This window comes from Hylaeus volcanicus, chromosome 3 (genome assembly GCF_026283585.1).
Source record: "Hylaeus volcanicus isolate JK05 chromosome 3, UHH_iyHylVolc1.0_haploid, whole genome shotgun sequence".
Taxonomy (NCBI): Eukaryota; Metazoa; Arthropoda; class Insecta; order Hymenoptera; family Colletidae; genus Hylaeus; species Hylaeus volcanicus.
Window position 1 is genome coordinate 5,460,980 of NC_071978.1, and position 16,689 is coordinate 5,477,668.

Below are 16,689 nucleotides of genomic sequence, written 5' to 3' on the forward strand. Positions count from 1 at the left end.
CAATGGGGCAGTCACGGACGATGATTACAGGCCTGAATGACGAAGGGAAGCGTCCTAAGCACGGCTCGATTCACCGAGTATTAGCAGCGTGCCCGCAAAATTGCTAGCGAAGATGGATAACGGTAACGCTTCATCATTTTTCTCTATGAAGAATAAAAGATGGGTGGCGAGAAGGTTTGTACATTTGCCACCGATAATTTTGTCACACGACCGTTCCAAAAATACTCAAATCGATCAATTCACGTCGCCCACCCGTTACATATTCCCCGCGTCTACGTACGACAAGCACAATGCTCGCGGTGTGCAATAATTATTCTGAAATTTCCCGATGGCTGACGTTTTAAACGCGCCGCGTCTCCTGCACGAGTCCGCAAGCTGCGAGCTTTGTTTCCAGGAGAGCGGAGGAGCGTCTCCCGCTGGAGCAGAGAGCGTCCCCCCTCGGAGGAGACGCCTCCCTCGAGTGGACGTTGGCGTAATTACGAACGACCAAGTTTTAACCCGAGCCTTCGAGACGCGCGAACCGTGACGCGGCTGGTCGCGACGTTTTAACAGGTGTGAAGTACGATCTTCCTGCTCGAGGAGAGGAACTTTCGAGTAGCTGGTTTCGGGTTGAGGAGTTAATTTTATGGTAATGGCGCCCGCCCTCGTCCTGAGGATTCTACGCGTGTCTCGTTTATTCGACAAGGGCCTAAGAAATTCTTTTCCTTGGTTGGACTCGAGCAGGTAGGTATGAATGGAATTACGTAAACCAGGGGCAACTCGAGAGACAGAGTGGAAGTTGCACCTGAGACTTGAGAGGAAAAAGTACACACTGGAATTGGAATGAATTTATCCTTCGATCGACAGGAATAGTCTTCCATCAATCTTCCATGAACGTGGAATAAATATTATTCTTTATCTTTTCATATGATATAGGGGAAGAGTGTACCTTTCGAGTGAAATGAAAATCAAATGTTAAATGAAATGTCTCTTGAATTTCAAAATTGATATGACTAAAATGTAAACATTTCTACATTTACAAAGAGGTAGAATATAAATACAGAATGCTTTAGAAGGCCCACCAAACGCATTCTTCCCGCCAACGTCCGTCAATATTTTGCCACACGATTTATTCCCACCAACTGAAGATAAATTGGATTGTAAGGAGTTAAATCGCGAAGTCCCTGTAGGCAACGAAAAATAAATCGAGTTCCACGGCGTCCCACTAAATTAAACGACTACGGCCGAAAGAACAGTTGAACTCACACTTAGTAGGAGCATGCACCGCGGTAACTTGGTAGGAACAGAGTCCAATAATCGTGGAACAGTCCCGTAACAAACCTCATAACCATCAAACGCAGAGAAACTCGCACCCTCCGGACGAAAGAACGCTTGGAGACTTTGGTTAGCCGCGCCAAAGAAGTTTAGGGTCCCTCGATTAATCATGTTTCTTTTTTTTTTTTTTTACGCGAGCAGACAGCGTCCAGTTGGACGGTTCTTGCGAGCAGACGCCGCGTAAATCTTCAAAGTTGACGGTCCCTTTTAAGCTCGGTTGTCTACTCGACCGACATTGAACGCCGCGGGGGAAAAAAAACTACAATGTCCTCTCGTAGATCTCTACGAGGACATTCAATTTTTCGCCATCCCTCTCAGCCCCTCTGTTTTTCATTTATTATCCCGAGTCGCGAGCCAGCCTTTACGCAGCTAAGTGTATTCTGTGCTCCACCGGGGCTGCAGTCGCTGTTTTAAACAATTTCGCAGTGTAATGGAATAACTAATCGTTTCTGCGTTTCCTTTTTCTATTCTTTCGGATGTAAAAAAGCTGAGGGTGGATAATGATAGGGAGGCTGTGGCCGAGATATCGTAATAAAAAATTATTCCGCCAATGCTTCTGTGATTTTTCGTGATAAAAATTGAAGCTTCGAGGCTTTTTTGGGGCGGAAAATTTAATCTATGGATTTTCATTAGAGCAAAGCTTAAGCCCTTTATCGTATGAAATAAAATACTTTGCAGATTTCGTTTAGATGATATCAGCAGAGCTTCGAAAATCTACATCGAAACTCCCGAAAATAGTTTCTGTTTCGTATTTTTCCGTTTCGCGTGAAGTGCCGTGCACCTATTTCAGTGAAATTTTATAGACGGGCTTGGAATCGGAAAATATTAGATTCATATTCAGCCATTTTGCGAAGGCAGTCAACACTTTATGAGATATTCAACACTGAAGATCGTGTTTCATACGTTGCATTGGAAATACTAGCCATACAAATGCAATGCATGCTGGGTGCATCAGGGTGACTGATACAATAGGGTAGAGGGATGATTTCACGAATAAAAATTCAGCGAAAACATACAATAACATTGTTGTTATAACAGCCTTCGTTTCCGAGAAAATAAATTCTCGCGCGAACGAATCGCTGCGTGTCTAACCATTGCTCGATATTTTTACTTGAAATATTATTCAAGAATTTATTGCTGCGATTACCATAGACGGGGAATGCTAAAGTGGGAAAAATTAAAAAAAATTATCTCCTCAGTATAAACAAGTATTTGATAAATTTATAATGGTGGTTAAGCTAGTAAGTTAATTATAAACTTCGTAGTGAAGCGTTTGAGATCAATTCCTCTAGAACGACGTTAATTTCGCAGGAAAAAATACGAAAAATATTTCTGAACTGTTTCTTTACAAAATATAGTTACGTTTATAAATTTTGTGAGCTGTAAAGAGAAATAGTGAATACTTTCTTGGATTTTTTGGAAAAATTAAATAAACGACAAAAAGAATGAAATTCTATGTAACCAAAACTAAATAAACGTGTTCTCCATCTTTAATCAAAACCAAATTAAACGAAATCTTATTCGCTGTATGCTTGGACCATATCTATGACATGTACCACGAATGTTTTGATTAATCATTCAAAATACGGTCCTATAAAAATAATTACTTTTTTACTCCAGCTGCGAGTATTAAAGCGATATGACGTAATGGTTTCTGTTTATATACTTTCGAGTTCTCGCTAGAGGTCCAGGTTGAGTACCACTGTTGTAAGTGAATTCGCGAAACGTCGACGAGCTCAATTCGTTGAACAAAAACGCCCGCTTCCGAGCGCCGCGAATGCAATTTCACGAATTATTCCGCGTTACTCCGGAGCACGATCTCCCCTTTAGGATTAAAAATAAAGCAGCCGAAGCCAGGGATTCGGCGTGGCACCGTCCCCACCCTTTTCAGGGTCGATGCACCCTTGCACGGTCTCGCGCTAGGAATAAAGGAAAAACGCGTATCGAACTTGGGAAATTTACTGCCGTTGCTTCGGGGGAGGCCGCGTGTATCTCTCCTTAAACCTTGAGATTTAGTTTGCCATTGAGCGTGACTCTTGGGGTGGAGCCGGAGGGTGGAACGCTCCCAGTGGCGTGGGAACTGTTCTTTGACCTCCTAGCCCCGCTGGATAACCAACCGCGGACCACCCACGATCCCCAACAAAATTTTTTAACGATAACCACACTTATCATGAAAATTAATGCTTCCACGCAGACTCATCCTCTATTAAATTCATTTTACTTTATGCCCATGTTGTGCAGGGGTATATTTTTATATTCGTGAAATTTTTTCAATAAATTTTATTATTGCTGTACTTTGCACGAGGAATTCTGAGTGGGCCAAAAGGGACCATCTTATTTTTTTGAATTGTAAAATCGAGGAGTATAAATGAACATTGATTGCATTCTTGATACGACTGAGTAATATATACTACAACTTTGGTGCACAGGAGGTTACGAAAATATTTTTTTAAATCTGATCTCATGGTATATACATGTGTAAATTGAGTATGAAAAGTATGAAACATTCCTTTCTACCCCTAAGAGTATTCATTTCTGAAGACTTGATGATACGGTTTACGTCTTCGCTATATAAGAATGAAAATCAGACAGGAATTTAGTCTCTATGTGCTTTCTAAATATAATCAACAATCTTCTCTTTAAAACTCACAAACGGAAAAGGAATTTACCTCGCAAGAAACCTTCCACCTTATCCCTTCCTCGTCCTTGGAATCAAACTTGCTAGACTATCTCTTATGCGTCCAATGAAGCCGGCCGAGCGTAAGTTTCCCAATCGAGGGTGGTTTTTCCGCGAGGATGTCGCGGCTTGGAAATTTTGAGGCGTGGTTTTGCCCTCTCGGTTCGTACGCTACTGAACGTGCAGCGAGATGGGCACGGTCGACGGATCGATATAAGTTTCGAGGTACAACGGGAAATTCCGCAGCTCGTTTTTGTCCTTTCCACGGCCGGGGATGGTGGCTGCGGGCCGGTTCTAGCCAATTAAAATCGCCCGACGATAAATTCGCAATTCTGGACGAAACACGTCGATCCGGATCGACGGAGATCAGGGCTCTTTTGTAACGAATGTTGCACCGTCACGTCGGTACACTCTTTTCCGCGTATCGTTTAGCGAAATTTACGGTGAAAGTTAATCTTCCGATTGGAAAGGAATTCGATCGACAATCGTTTCTGGGTTTTCCCTTTCGTCGCGACGATTTTTCATGTTCGCTGGGAGGAAATATAGAACGAAGTATTTCGATGTCGAAACGCGGTGAGATTCTAAATAAAAATTGTATAAACGGAATGTATGCAATTATCTAAATGTGAAGTGTTGACTAATAGTTTGTATCCAATTGGATTTTACTTGAGAAATAGGGTTGGAATAGAGAGTGACAATAATATGGATTCTTACTGAATACCCTAATAGTTTTTACTAGGAACAGTAAATAAAAAGTGCATTTGAAAATATTATTTCTCTCAGATATAATGGCGATATATTACAGAAAACCGTCATGAAAATGGCAAGGAATTTAGTTCCTTGAAATGAATGAGTAAAAATGAAGAGTCAAAACATAGAATAAAGAACAGCTTGATCGAGACTGCGGAATTATCACCCCCGTAATGTTTCAATCGCGGAGTTCCATCGATTTTATATTCCCAGGGGCCGTTCCCTTGGAAGTCACGTTTCTTAATTCATGGCGGCACGTTAATCAATCCCAAGCAGATAAACCGATATCCCTTCGTCGAAAAAGAACGAGGAACAGCGGGACGCGAATTCTTCCAGCCGATAGAATCGTAATGGAAACTCGGCGAAAACGTTCCCGTGAACGAAGAACGACATAAATCGTCGTAAACATTAACACCCGTTCTGGGGAACACGGAATCCCTCTTAATGTCTTTAAAGGACGCTTTAAAACTCGTCACGTGGAAGGCTCGAACTTTCTTTTGGTTTTCTTGGTTCCAGACTTGGGTGAATTCTTTGTAAATATACCGTAATTACTTTTGTTAGAAATAAAAATATTTATTTGAGAAACGTTGACTGCTATTTATTATTCAAAATCTTCCCAGTGAAATCTGTGTTTATTCTATAATTAAAATTCAAATTTAAAGAAGAATGCTTGAGTATTATCAAGAGGCTAAGTTTGAAATAATTTATTCGTGAACAAGGGCTGAGGTATGAAATAAACATTATAGCCAGGAAAAGATTTTCTTTTAAATTATTCTTCCTTCAAAGTAACAAATTGCATTCAGTTAATTTACTAAGATTCCCTGAAGCAAAATGGAAATGCAGAATAAACAACAAACCTATTCAGGAAAGTGACACAGTCGACCTTACCGTGGAACCTCTTCAGGAACAAATTATGCTTAATGTAATTTCACGTAAAGGCTCCCCCAAGTAAAATCGAACTGTAGAACAATAAACATTGCATGCGCACGTTCTGGAAAACAACTTCTGCCACCTAAATTGAGTATACTCCCACAACTAAAGAAGACTTCTTATTTGTATCGAATATCAACGAGAAAATCCATTCCACCTCAAAAATCGCGAAATTCAAATTACAATAAATACAAAGACACATTCTTACTAAACAATAATTTCCTGCTCTCGAATCACTCTCAACGATTTTTACTCAAATTTATAATTCAAATTGAATACATAACGGAGCCATTGCATATTCCTTTACATCCCCTTCCACGAGACTTCAATTAAGAGCCTACTAATTACTCCACACCGTCGTACGAAGTTGCAATGGAGGGTTAAGCAGTGAAACCCTGACTCGTTCGACTGTCGTCGCAGTTGTCGGGCGCATCACCGAGTCCCTCTCCTTCGTTCCTGTCTTCGTCGAGCTCCCCTCTCGACCCCCCTAGCCCTCGTCGTGTCGTCGAGTCGAGTACTCGGCGACATCCAGGCGCATTATAACGGCCTAGGTGCCGGCTGACCTAAAATATGCCAAGTACATGTGGCCCTGTTAGATCCCAACCCTCTCTCCGGTCCCTTCCAGCCCCGATTTCGCGTGCAACCATCCCCGCAGCCACCACCCCTTTCCTCAACGCGATGGAAGTTGTCCCCGGTGCTGTGTAAACGCGCCCCGTGCACGTTTTCCCGCATAAACACGCGTCTCTCGTCTGCGCGAATTCCTTGCCAGCTGATGCTGGCTGATTGCTAATTGGCGTGTTTCGGTTTCTAAGTACGGAACGACGTTATCGACGCTGCACCAGGAGGGTGGAAGTTTCGCACGGAGCGAGAAGGCTCGTCAGGACGCAGCGAGGACGGGGAAGGGTGTGTCAAGCTCGGTCTGGGGAAACCGAGTGCAGTTGCTAATTCCTTCGAGCAACATCCACGAGGAGACTCCACGGTGTTGTTCGAACGTAGTTCTTAGGAAATGTTCGAATCTGGAATAAGGGTTCCTAACGATGAAGACTCCGTGTGTGTGTAAAGTATTAGACGTGGAAATTAATTCTGTGTCACTTTGTATCATTTCGAATGTTTCGTTAATGTAACGAAATGACAAGTAAATACTTTTACTCGGGGTACTCAGGCTACTCAATCTTCAGTATTTCTACTAGTTAGGGTCCAAAGGGTACAGAATAATAAAATGTCTTGCCTGTCACAAGTACTACAACTCACCTAACCATAAGTCAAAAGTTGACCAATTTAAGCAGCCTTCGAGCAGCAACTAATTCAAGTTCGGAAATGGAAGGCTACCAGAAGCGCTCGGGGGGAATTGAATTAAAGGGAAAGCGTCGTTAATTTTCCCGGCAGGAACGGAGCGGCTGTAGTGTCCCGACGCGTGACTTACGAGCGTTAAGTCGCAAATTTGATACCCCCGCGAACAGTTCAATTTCCTTTTAATTCACCGCCGTCGTGCCAGCGCCACGTCGCATTTCAAACGGTAAATGTATTACCGTGCCCGATAAGCTGCAGGTATTTAGGAGATTGTCACGTGCCTTGACTCATTGTACACCGCCATGAATCGTGATCGCAACGACGTCGCCGGTTCACATCGAGGCGGGAAGCGCGACTCGCTCGATTAATACTAAGCGAAAATACGCTTTCGGCGACCTTGTGACGTCGTTTATCGACGTTCGTATCGATTACAACCGATATCGAGCGCTTGGCGTCTCGATAATACACCCCGGGGCAATCAGAGGTTCACTTTGGCGTTACTTCCATTCGTGAGAAACTTGGGAGTAAACTAGTAAAATTGCACGCTCTCAATAATGATCTTGTAATTTTGATGTTGGTAGTAATGGCAGTGATAATATTTACAGTACAACGTCGATTTATAAACTAATAAACTCTCCATGAATTCATTACCCTAAATATATGATTGCCAGTGTCTTTATCAACTATTATTACGTAAACTATTATTTTGTATAAACAGATATTTATATTCCTCGTTTAGCAACTCTCGCGTCTTTTTATTTTTTTTTTTTATTTGCGATTTGAATATATTATTCATGTTCTGCGTTTCCCTCCGCATCGAAAATGTTTTCGTGACGCATATATGTTTTAGTTGAATTTAAACGTATTCCCGACTGGCCGAGATGGTTACCTTATTTCAAATTCCACCGAAGCACCTTAAACACTTTTAACATTACGTAAAAGTCGACCCGACGCTACAAGACGCCGTCGACGAGCGTCGTCCCACTCTCCATTCCTCTTTAGTCTCTTTCGAGAGGGCAAAGTGCACTCCGTCCCGCGGAGTGCTGAACGCAGATACGATCGAGAGACCAGAGACGAAAGACGCAACAAATTCAATCTCACCGCTAAAAAATCGAACGTCCAAGAAAGTGCACGCTGCGTTACGATATCCACTTTTAAGTCTCGCGACGCCATTGAATATTAATGCCGAGCAATACTAAGCATTTGGGCGTCCTAGAAAGTATTGGCCAATTTTAGCCACTTTGAAAATTTACAAGAAAATCGATTTCCTTCCTTGCGTTAAGAGCATGATAATATTAAAAGTAAGTACATTTTTTGAACTTTAAGAGAAGTATGTGTAGTTTTGTCGTGTTTCGATATTTTTGCCTAATTTCGGATCGTCTGGAGGAAATATTTCTGTATATCACGAATTTTAGAAAATATGCCATATAAAATTGTAATTTATACTGGTTATACGTTGTAGTAAGTTTGATATATTATTTGATTTTATCAATATTTCTTTGATAACAATGAATCGTGTCATACCCGATGACAAATATACGAAACTGTAGTTAAATTTCTGCTGGGATAGGTTAGTTTAAGGTATAAAAAATATATAAATCACTGATGGTACATTACTGAATGAATGATGCACCATCGGAGGCCATTACTTAACAATAATCAAGCGATTGAAAAATTTTATAGCTACGGAAGTACTATAAGTTCGCGTCGCGATATGCTCCCAGTACATTAATCGATTCTTTTCTGGTTTGGAACACGAAGTGTAAAGGTTATAAAAATGAAATATATAATGCTCGCGTAGCCATTAGATTCTTTAAATTATTTATTTATCCCGAAAAGTAATAGACTCCAATAGAACATTATTTAAATGAACTAAACGTGTAAATGAACTATGAAAAAATTCTAAGAAAATATCAATTGAATTAGAGATCAAATTAAGCTTTGATATTCCGCAACTATTCGGGAACACGTTTCACCGCGATCATAATATTCGTGGAGATAATTAGAAGCTCTCAGGGACGAATGAACAAAGAGAACTCGCGGTTTCGAGAATCAAATTTTAATTCTCGTATTCCTAAACGTCACTCACGCGCGAAGAGTAAAACGGGATACCATAGAAGGATGGTCGCAATGAACGCCGACAACCGAGTGTCTGTTTTCTCCAAAATGAGACAAAAACGGTAACAATATTCGCGGTTAATCGAGAAACATTGGATTCAATCAAACTAGGTAAATATGCTCGCAAATTAAGAGCTAACACGAGCTGAAACTCGATGAGTGCATGTCGGGAAAGGGAAAACGTCAGTTCCTCGAATTTGTTCTGTTTAGATTCGCCAGGGCAGTAAATTGTATCGAGATCATTCAAACTTCTAAAATATCCCGACGTGCAGGAAACAACTCGTTACAGTTAGCTCATTCGTTGCCCTACATTCGCACCGTATCGCACGTATTTTGTATTTCTGACGATAACAATAATAATTCTCCGCCATATAATTTTGGGTCACTCTGTACGTGCAGCACAGGGTCAATCTGTCAAGGTGAGCTCGCAAATATTTATTAATACTTGCGCCTGTTTCGTGGTTAATTATGCGTTACGAAACCGTCGAGAGAACCGAGCCAGTTTCACGCGAGGGCGGGAAGCCGAGGGGGAGGTTTGGCAGGGTGAAAAGTTGAAATTACATGGAAACTATTTCCCCGGGGGCTGTATCCCGGGCCGTGTATCGGGGAAAAACGATTCTCGTCGAAAGTGATCCAACGGAGGGCGAGAAAGCGCAGGCCCGCGGCCGTGTATTGGCTCGAAACCGACGGGAGTGGATCCAATAAACCCGTCGGATAGCGTCGGGACGCAATCAACGATGCAAATGCTCGGCCGCGCAAAGAAAGCTCGGCGCTAAAGGAGGCCAAAGCGTTTTAATCGTCGTCGATCGTCGTTGCATGGCCGTTGGACCGATTGGATGACATCCTGATTAATACGACTGCCCAGTGGTCCTCAAGAAATGCATTCGGATATTTAAATGTTACTTACTAACTTACTTACTTACTCCGTGTAAAAAGACAAACATATATCCAAATATATTTTTGTTCGAGTCTCCTAATTAATTTTAATGAATTAACTTCAGTAATGGAAATTTAATAAAAAAATCTCTGTACATATAGCGTTAATGGATCGTTTCATTTATACCGAGCTTGAGGACATACTTGAGGATGCAAAATTAATCAAAGATAAAGTCACCATAAGAAAGAAAATGGAGAGACAAGCCCTCTCTATTTTTATATTTCATCGAGGAATTATATTTCATCGCGAATTTCAAGTACTTGAAATCCCTATAAGATTCCAGGCACGAGCAATTGCAAGGAAGGTTGCTCTTGCGTTCGATGTTATTGGTGAAGTCTACCCCAACAACAGCAGGGGATCCTCAACCTAGTGTTAATGATAGAAAATATTTTATTTGGCTAAGAGGAAAAGTGGCGAAGTTTCGGTTTTCCTGTGAAATGCCACGATTTGGCTTCCGTTTCCGCAGTTAAGTAGCGCGCAAATGGTCTCCGATGACGTCGATGGCGACGACAGAACCCAACCCTTTTTGAACCGTTAGCCTCGCCATTCTCTGTTCCAGCCAATTTTCAGCAGGCAAGCGGGGTCCTTTTGCGACAAGCAAATCCGAGACAATTAATTATACGGCTCAGAGCCGGGTCTCCGCGCGCGTTTATTCCGCGCAAAGCGCCGCCCGTGCGTTTACCCCCGAAGCCGTCCGGTCCGCTCGCTGATTACGCCCACGCCCCGTTTCATTTCCATACACGAGCCGACCGTAATTCGTGCGAGCATCGATCGAAAAGCTCCTCCGGCTTCGGAACGTAACTTTTGATACGAATCGCAAGGAATCTCAACCTCTCTGATTTTTTAAGCAATTTTCAGAGCGGTGAAACGATCGTGGAAATTGCAACTTGATCAGAGAAAGAATAGAAAATCTGAAGAAAAGTAATATTCAGTGACAAGTTTTGATTTTTAGAAGAGCGATACGAATAAGGAAGTGGTACTTTTAACTACACGTTACAAATTCCCCTGAAGTCCTTTCGCAGGTACTTTCCAAATATCCCTACGTCTTCAAAAAATCTCCCTGTCACCCATAAACACGATCCCAGAACCTAATTGATTCCCTAAAAAAATATGATCTCCCCTCAACATACCCTTCACCCTTATATCACAACGACTACACTTTACGAATAAGGTACCCAGTTCAAACAAGCCTGCTCAAGAACCCCTCACGGAGAAGTTTCCCCGCGGAAAAAAGAGTGGCACAAAGGATGACCAGTGGTCCAGATACCGAGAGTCTCAGTGCAATCAACAGGGCGGAATAGTCGCCCCGTCGCGTGGGAGGGTCGGACGGGCGAAAGGGCTCGGTACAATGACCCGAGGAGTTGCGCGCGTACGTGCGAGCTGTGAAATGCAAAGTTAAAATATGCAGGGAACGTACGTGAGCGAGAATCTCGTTACTCCATTATCGTCGGATTACTGCGCCTGCAGTTCGTCCCAGACGCGGTAATCCGGTCGCAGCGCGTCTGCAACGCGCGTTAACGAAGTAACACGGCCTCAAAGTAACCGCTCGCTGGGCCCCCGTGAGCCGAGATAACCTTTCACCCCCATAGAAATTGCCTGTTCTGCCGTAGCCACGACTGCCAATTAACGTTTAAAACATCATTCTCGTAGCGGTGAATCCCGCTCGGAGGGCCTCGTTACCCCGGTCAGGCGGCCTTCAATTAAACCTCCAGCGCATTTTTACGAACCACCCGATATGTACGCTTTTACGATGATTGCCGTTGCAAAGACCGGGGATTCGAGGGTTTGATTTTACGGGACGGCTGGCTGGGAGCTGTAAAGAGGCTCTAAAGAGGTTTTGGGGCTGTGATTGTACCTTGGGAATGGAGGGTTCATGTCTTTAGACGGGTGAGGCAGATGGATGAAGGGATGGATGCGTGTTAAAGTTGGTTTCAGAAAGCACTTTTGCCTTTTCCTAAAAATATGGACGCTTCGGAGGGATTCGTCATTGTTAACACGTTGACTGCCAGAGAAATATTCTTGAAAATTTCTGCTAGGATTAAATATTATTCAGACTATTGGAAACTACATAATCAAACATCCGTCGTGGTATTTATTTTTGTAACTTCATCGAAATACACGAATTTCATTTAAATTCATTTCCTGTGAAGCTTAACTTTCAGAAGCTTAACTTTTAATTTGTTTAGTTCTTCAGTGAAAAGCACTGTCACCCACATATGGGTGACGTGGCGATCAACGTGTTAACTTTACATATTTGGACGAACAAACAGACTTTACTTCTAGAATTGTACGACACTGCAATTGGTGTGGATAGATACTGAATATTTGGCTTTAAAGAGGACATAAGAAGATTCAATCTGTAATTGGAAGGTTGATGTTTCCGAGGGAAGAGTTACCTTCTTGAAATTGTCTCTCTGACATATTTCTCGAGTTGCCATCACACCACAATATATATTTCTGTTCAGAAGTGTACTCCTGTTCCCGTACCATTTTATGCAGAATTCCCATGACAAACGACGAACAATTTTAAAGTTGTCCCTCACCGTTAGAAACTTTTTCAAAAACAGTACTTCTACAACAGATATTTCTGAATTTACGCAATGAAAGTTTCCCAGGCAACATATATTTCGAAACTCTGATTTCTGAGAAAGTTTCAAATGGGAAATAAACCTACCGATATTTATTGTAGAAACTTGCTAGTTTTATTCAACAATACTTTATATCCCACACTATGTGCGCAGGGAAATGCAAAAGTATAGAAAAAGTAAGGAATTGAAAAGCTAAGAAAATCGAAAGTCGCGGGACTGAGTCAAGTTTATTAGAGCAAGTTGACTTCGATTTAATTGATACACCCTCCGCGCCCGAGGTGGGGACCCCGTCCTCTCGAGGTCGATGGAGAACTCGATGAGGGGTGGCTGAGGAAGTCTCTGCCAGCAGAGGGTGGGCGTCGACCTCGACGTTCTACGCGCGAAGAGTTAATGAGGGAGTTACGGGAAACCATTGATCTGTCTCCCCTTGGGACACCATCATTGGTAACTTCGTCGACCGTGATTTCCAATGAACCGAATTAATAGACGCGTGCCCTCTGCTGTTTCTCTAGTTTGCGAAAATACTGCGTTTCAATCCTATTAATTGTGATCTTCAGTATCCACAGTGGGAATTAAGAAACCGATTGGGAGGATTATTGGGAGGACCTCCAAAAGTATATCCCTAAAATCTTGCCCGAGACTGCGAGACGTCCGTCGCTTAATTTGCATGCATACAAGCCGAACTATGAATATTCGCTAAAAATAATTCAATCTCGATATTCATATCGAGGGTGTCGAGTTGAATCGAAACGGCGTGCCGACACGCCCTACGGGATACAATTTTCAAGACCTGGGCGCGGATCGCGGGCGATAGACGTCTCCGTGAAAGAGTTAATAATTCGATTCCGTGTAGTGCCTGGCCCCGTTCAAAGCGCACAAAAGCAATCAACAAACTTTTACCTCCGCGAGACAACGCAGAGACCAAGTTATTAAACAGCGAATTGCTTCCGACAGAGGCTCGAAATTCGATAAAACGATCAAAGGGAACGGGACCTAAAGGAACACGGTCATCGGGTCTTGGAGGAAAGCAGGGGGGGAGGGGAGGAACGTCAAACGATGGCCCATCAAAATTCATCCCGACAACGGCGTATTATACGCCATCTCGATATCCTGAAATCACGGGAAGAATCGTTTTAGACGCTCCAATGTCGATGGCTTTCCGCTGAATTTCGTTTCAAACAAGCCGACCCTTTCCGAGGGAAACTTGCCCCAATGTCGGTGAATTATTAATCGGATTCGAATATTCCATACAAATTACCACCCCTCCTTGGCCCGAGGCCGGGATTCGAGCGAGCCTGGTCACGAAAGAGGGGCCAAGGGGGAACGGGTAGGGGGACGGCATTTGCATGCCATCGGGGCGTACAAAGCCCCGATATACTTTGAGCCTTTCGAAGTGCCGCCAGGACAATCGATTTCCCCTCCGGATCTTGTAATTGAAACGACGTAAATGTATGTCGAGTGCCTCGACTCTGGAGAACGTTCTTTACGAGTCTTCATTGAACGCGTACCGCGTCGATGCCACTTCGGTCCGCGTAATTGAAGTAAACTCGTTGAGAATTCTGACGCGTTCGACTGCGGTTTCAAAACAATTATGACAACGGGGGCCAATTGTTAACCTAATCTCAACCTACGAATCGAGTCAGGTAAAAAGAATCACGAGATATCTCCACGAGTGTCCTAACAAATACACAAAGTTTCATTTGAATCTGTCGCGTAGCTTTCGCTAAAAAAAAATCGCCCATCGTACCCGTTAAGGTCGATTCAGACTATTCGACTATACGGACCGTCACGTTCCGGCAACGACACGACAAAACATTAAAACACGCGTTTTAATGGAACTGTTCACACTATTCCCGTTGATGGAACGTTCAGGTCGGTGTCTGTTAAGTGTGAATAGTCCCATTAAAACGCGTGTTTTAATGTTTTGTCGCGTCGGTGCCGGAATGTGTCGTATAGTCTGAATCGACCTTCACGCGAGTCTACTAGATCGAGTCCGTGCAACGTAATCCGCGAGTCGTGACATCTTTGAAGATGAAACAAAAGCGTATCATCCGACGGAGCGATCTTATCCAAATGCTTATACGGGCCCAGTCATCCTTTCACTTTAATCCGGTCCAAGTTGATCCCCCTTTACCCATTCTTTTCCGCGCCGGTACGTGTATCGCCGTCGCGGGTCGACCTCGTCGTCCGTCATCTTAGTCCCGACCATACCTCACAGGATTTTAGCGCAAAGTGCGGATGGCGGTATCACGTAAACCTTGCACGGAATATTCCTACGGTGGGTACGTGACGTTTTCGCCGTGCCGGGTTGAGGCCATTTTGAAAATCCACGGTATGGCCGAGCCGTGGAACGGGCCACCACACGTTGCGCGTTATCCCCGGCTGGCTAACGCTGAGAAATAGGATGTACTTCGGCCGCCTGGACGACACTTTTACGAGAAAGCAGGGGCTGCACCGCCGACCCCGAACAACGTTGTTCGTTCAACAACGATGGCATCCATTTGTGCCCAGACTTCGTCACTAGTTATCTCTCCCGCACACGATTCCCCATTGCGGCTGACGAACGACGATCCCGATTGCGATGGTAAAACCGAATTTTTACGCGCTCTTATGTGCTTCCCAGAGAGCAATTGACCCGTTTATTACGGAATCGAGTCCGTCTTTTTCGGACAATGGAGTTTGCGAAAGAAGCGATTAGCGAGTATGCCCGTTTTGCGTAGGGGGAGAAAGACTCGAGTTGCGGTGGTTGTTTGAATATAAGTAAATTTAAATTTGAGCAAAATCACTACTGTAGGCAAGCATGTTAATGGTTCGAAGGAGACAAGTTTTTTTTTCTGTATGTACGAGGACAAGATAAACATTCTCTCTGTCGAGGGCAATGTAAACAATCGTAACGGAATTATCTAATGTTTATTTTCCCCGTCCATGATATTTAACGGTTATATTTGAACAGCATTCGTGAAGATATAATTGTTATTCCTTTTTTTTTTATATATATATGTATATGTAAAGGAGGATAGTGATTTGTAGACTTGCTATGGGGAGACTGTTCATATTGAGTTGTTATGAATAGGACGGTAAACAGTGGAAGGCACGGACTAACGAAAACATTAAGTTACTTAGCGTGCCTTAAATATTTCATTTTCGTTTTTTCATCGAATACATGCAGGAGTAAACTATTCAAGTTTAAAATTCTTCTAAAATATTCTTCCCTATTTTCTGTGGTGATACGAACCGTTGAACAATAGTGTTCTCCCACTGCTTATCCCCCTGTTTATTGTTCCGCCCCCGTGTCACTGGCGATTAGGAACAACGACCCCGGAAGAAGGTTAAACCGAACGCGGAGCTTTCGTAATATCCTCCACAAGCGTATCAAGCAGCTGTTTAAGGTGGCCCTTCACGGTTATAAAAATAAAATCGCTCGAACGGACAAATTGCTTCCGCAGACTCGCTTGCACTCGTTCTCGCAAGACGTCGCGCAGAAAATTGCTTCCCGGTCGCGGTAGTATATTTTTTCACTTTTTATCAGCGCACCGACACTCGGATCGTGAAACAACCAACGTACACGTTCCTGATCCTCGATAACACCGCGTGACTCTGAACCCGCACACCTATAACTACACGTTTCTTTTTCGAAGTTTAATACCATATTTCTATCAGAGAATTATTTATTTCAATTATTACGTGGAATTTATTATCCTTTTTGTAATTTACTATACGATATGCTTTGTAGTTTAGTATATTTAATTGCTTCTATTGTGCAATCATCAAATGTACTCTTTTTCAAGTGTACAAATAAAAAAGGATTAGATTTTTTATCATATATTAATTAATTGCTTTATACTTCCTAATCAAACGATAGGTTTTGTTAAAATTCTGATGATTAATCTCCTTCGTGAATGTTTTTTGCAAAATTACTTACAATACGCAAATTATTCTAACTCGTGATTGATTTCTCTAACGATACCAATCACACGCTCCGACAATTCAATCAAAACTCAATCAAAATAAAAACGAACTCTAAACCTAGTCTCCAGCTCTTAAGAACGTTTGAGCTTAAAATTGATTGTTAAAATAAATCGACT

General features: G+C 42.8%; 1 protein-coding gene across 1 annotated transcript in view; it reads right to left on the reverse strand.

The window, feature by feature from the left end:
* The window catches only part of LOC128873907 (acetylcholine receptor subunit alpha-like 1), a 156,923-nt gene that overhangs the window by 26,464 nt on the left and 113,770 nt on the right, over positions 1-16,689 (reverse strand). The window lies entirely within an intron of this gene.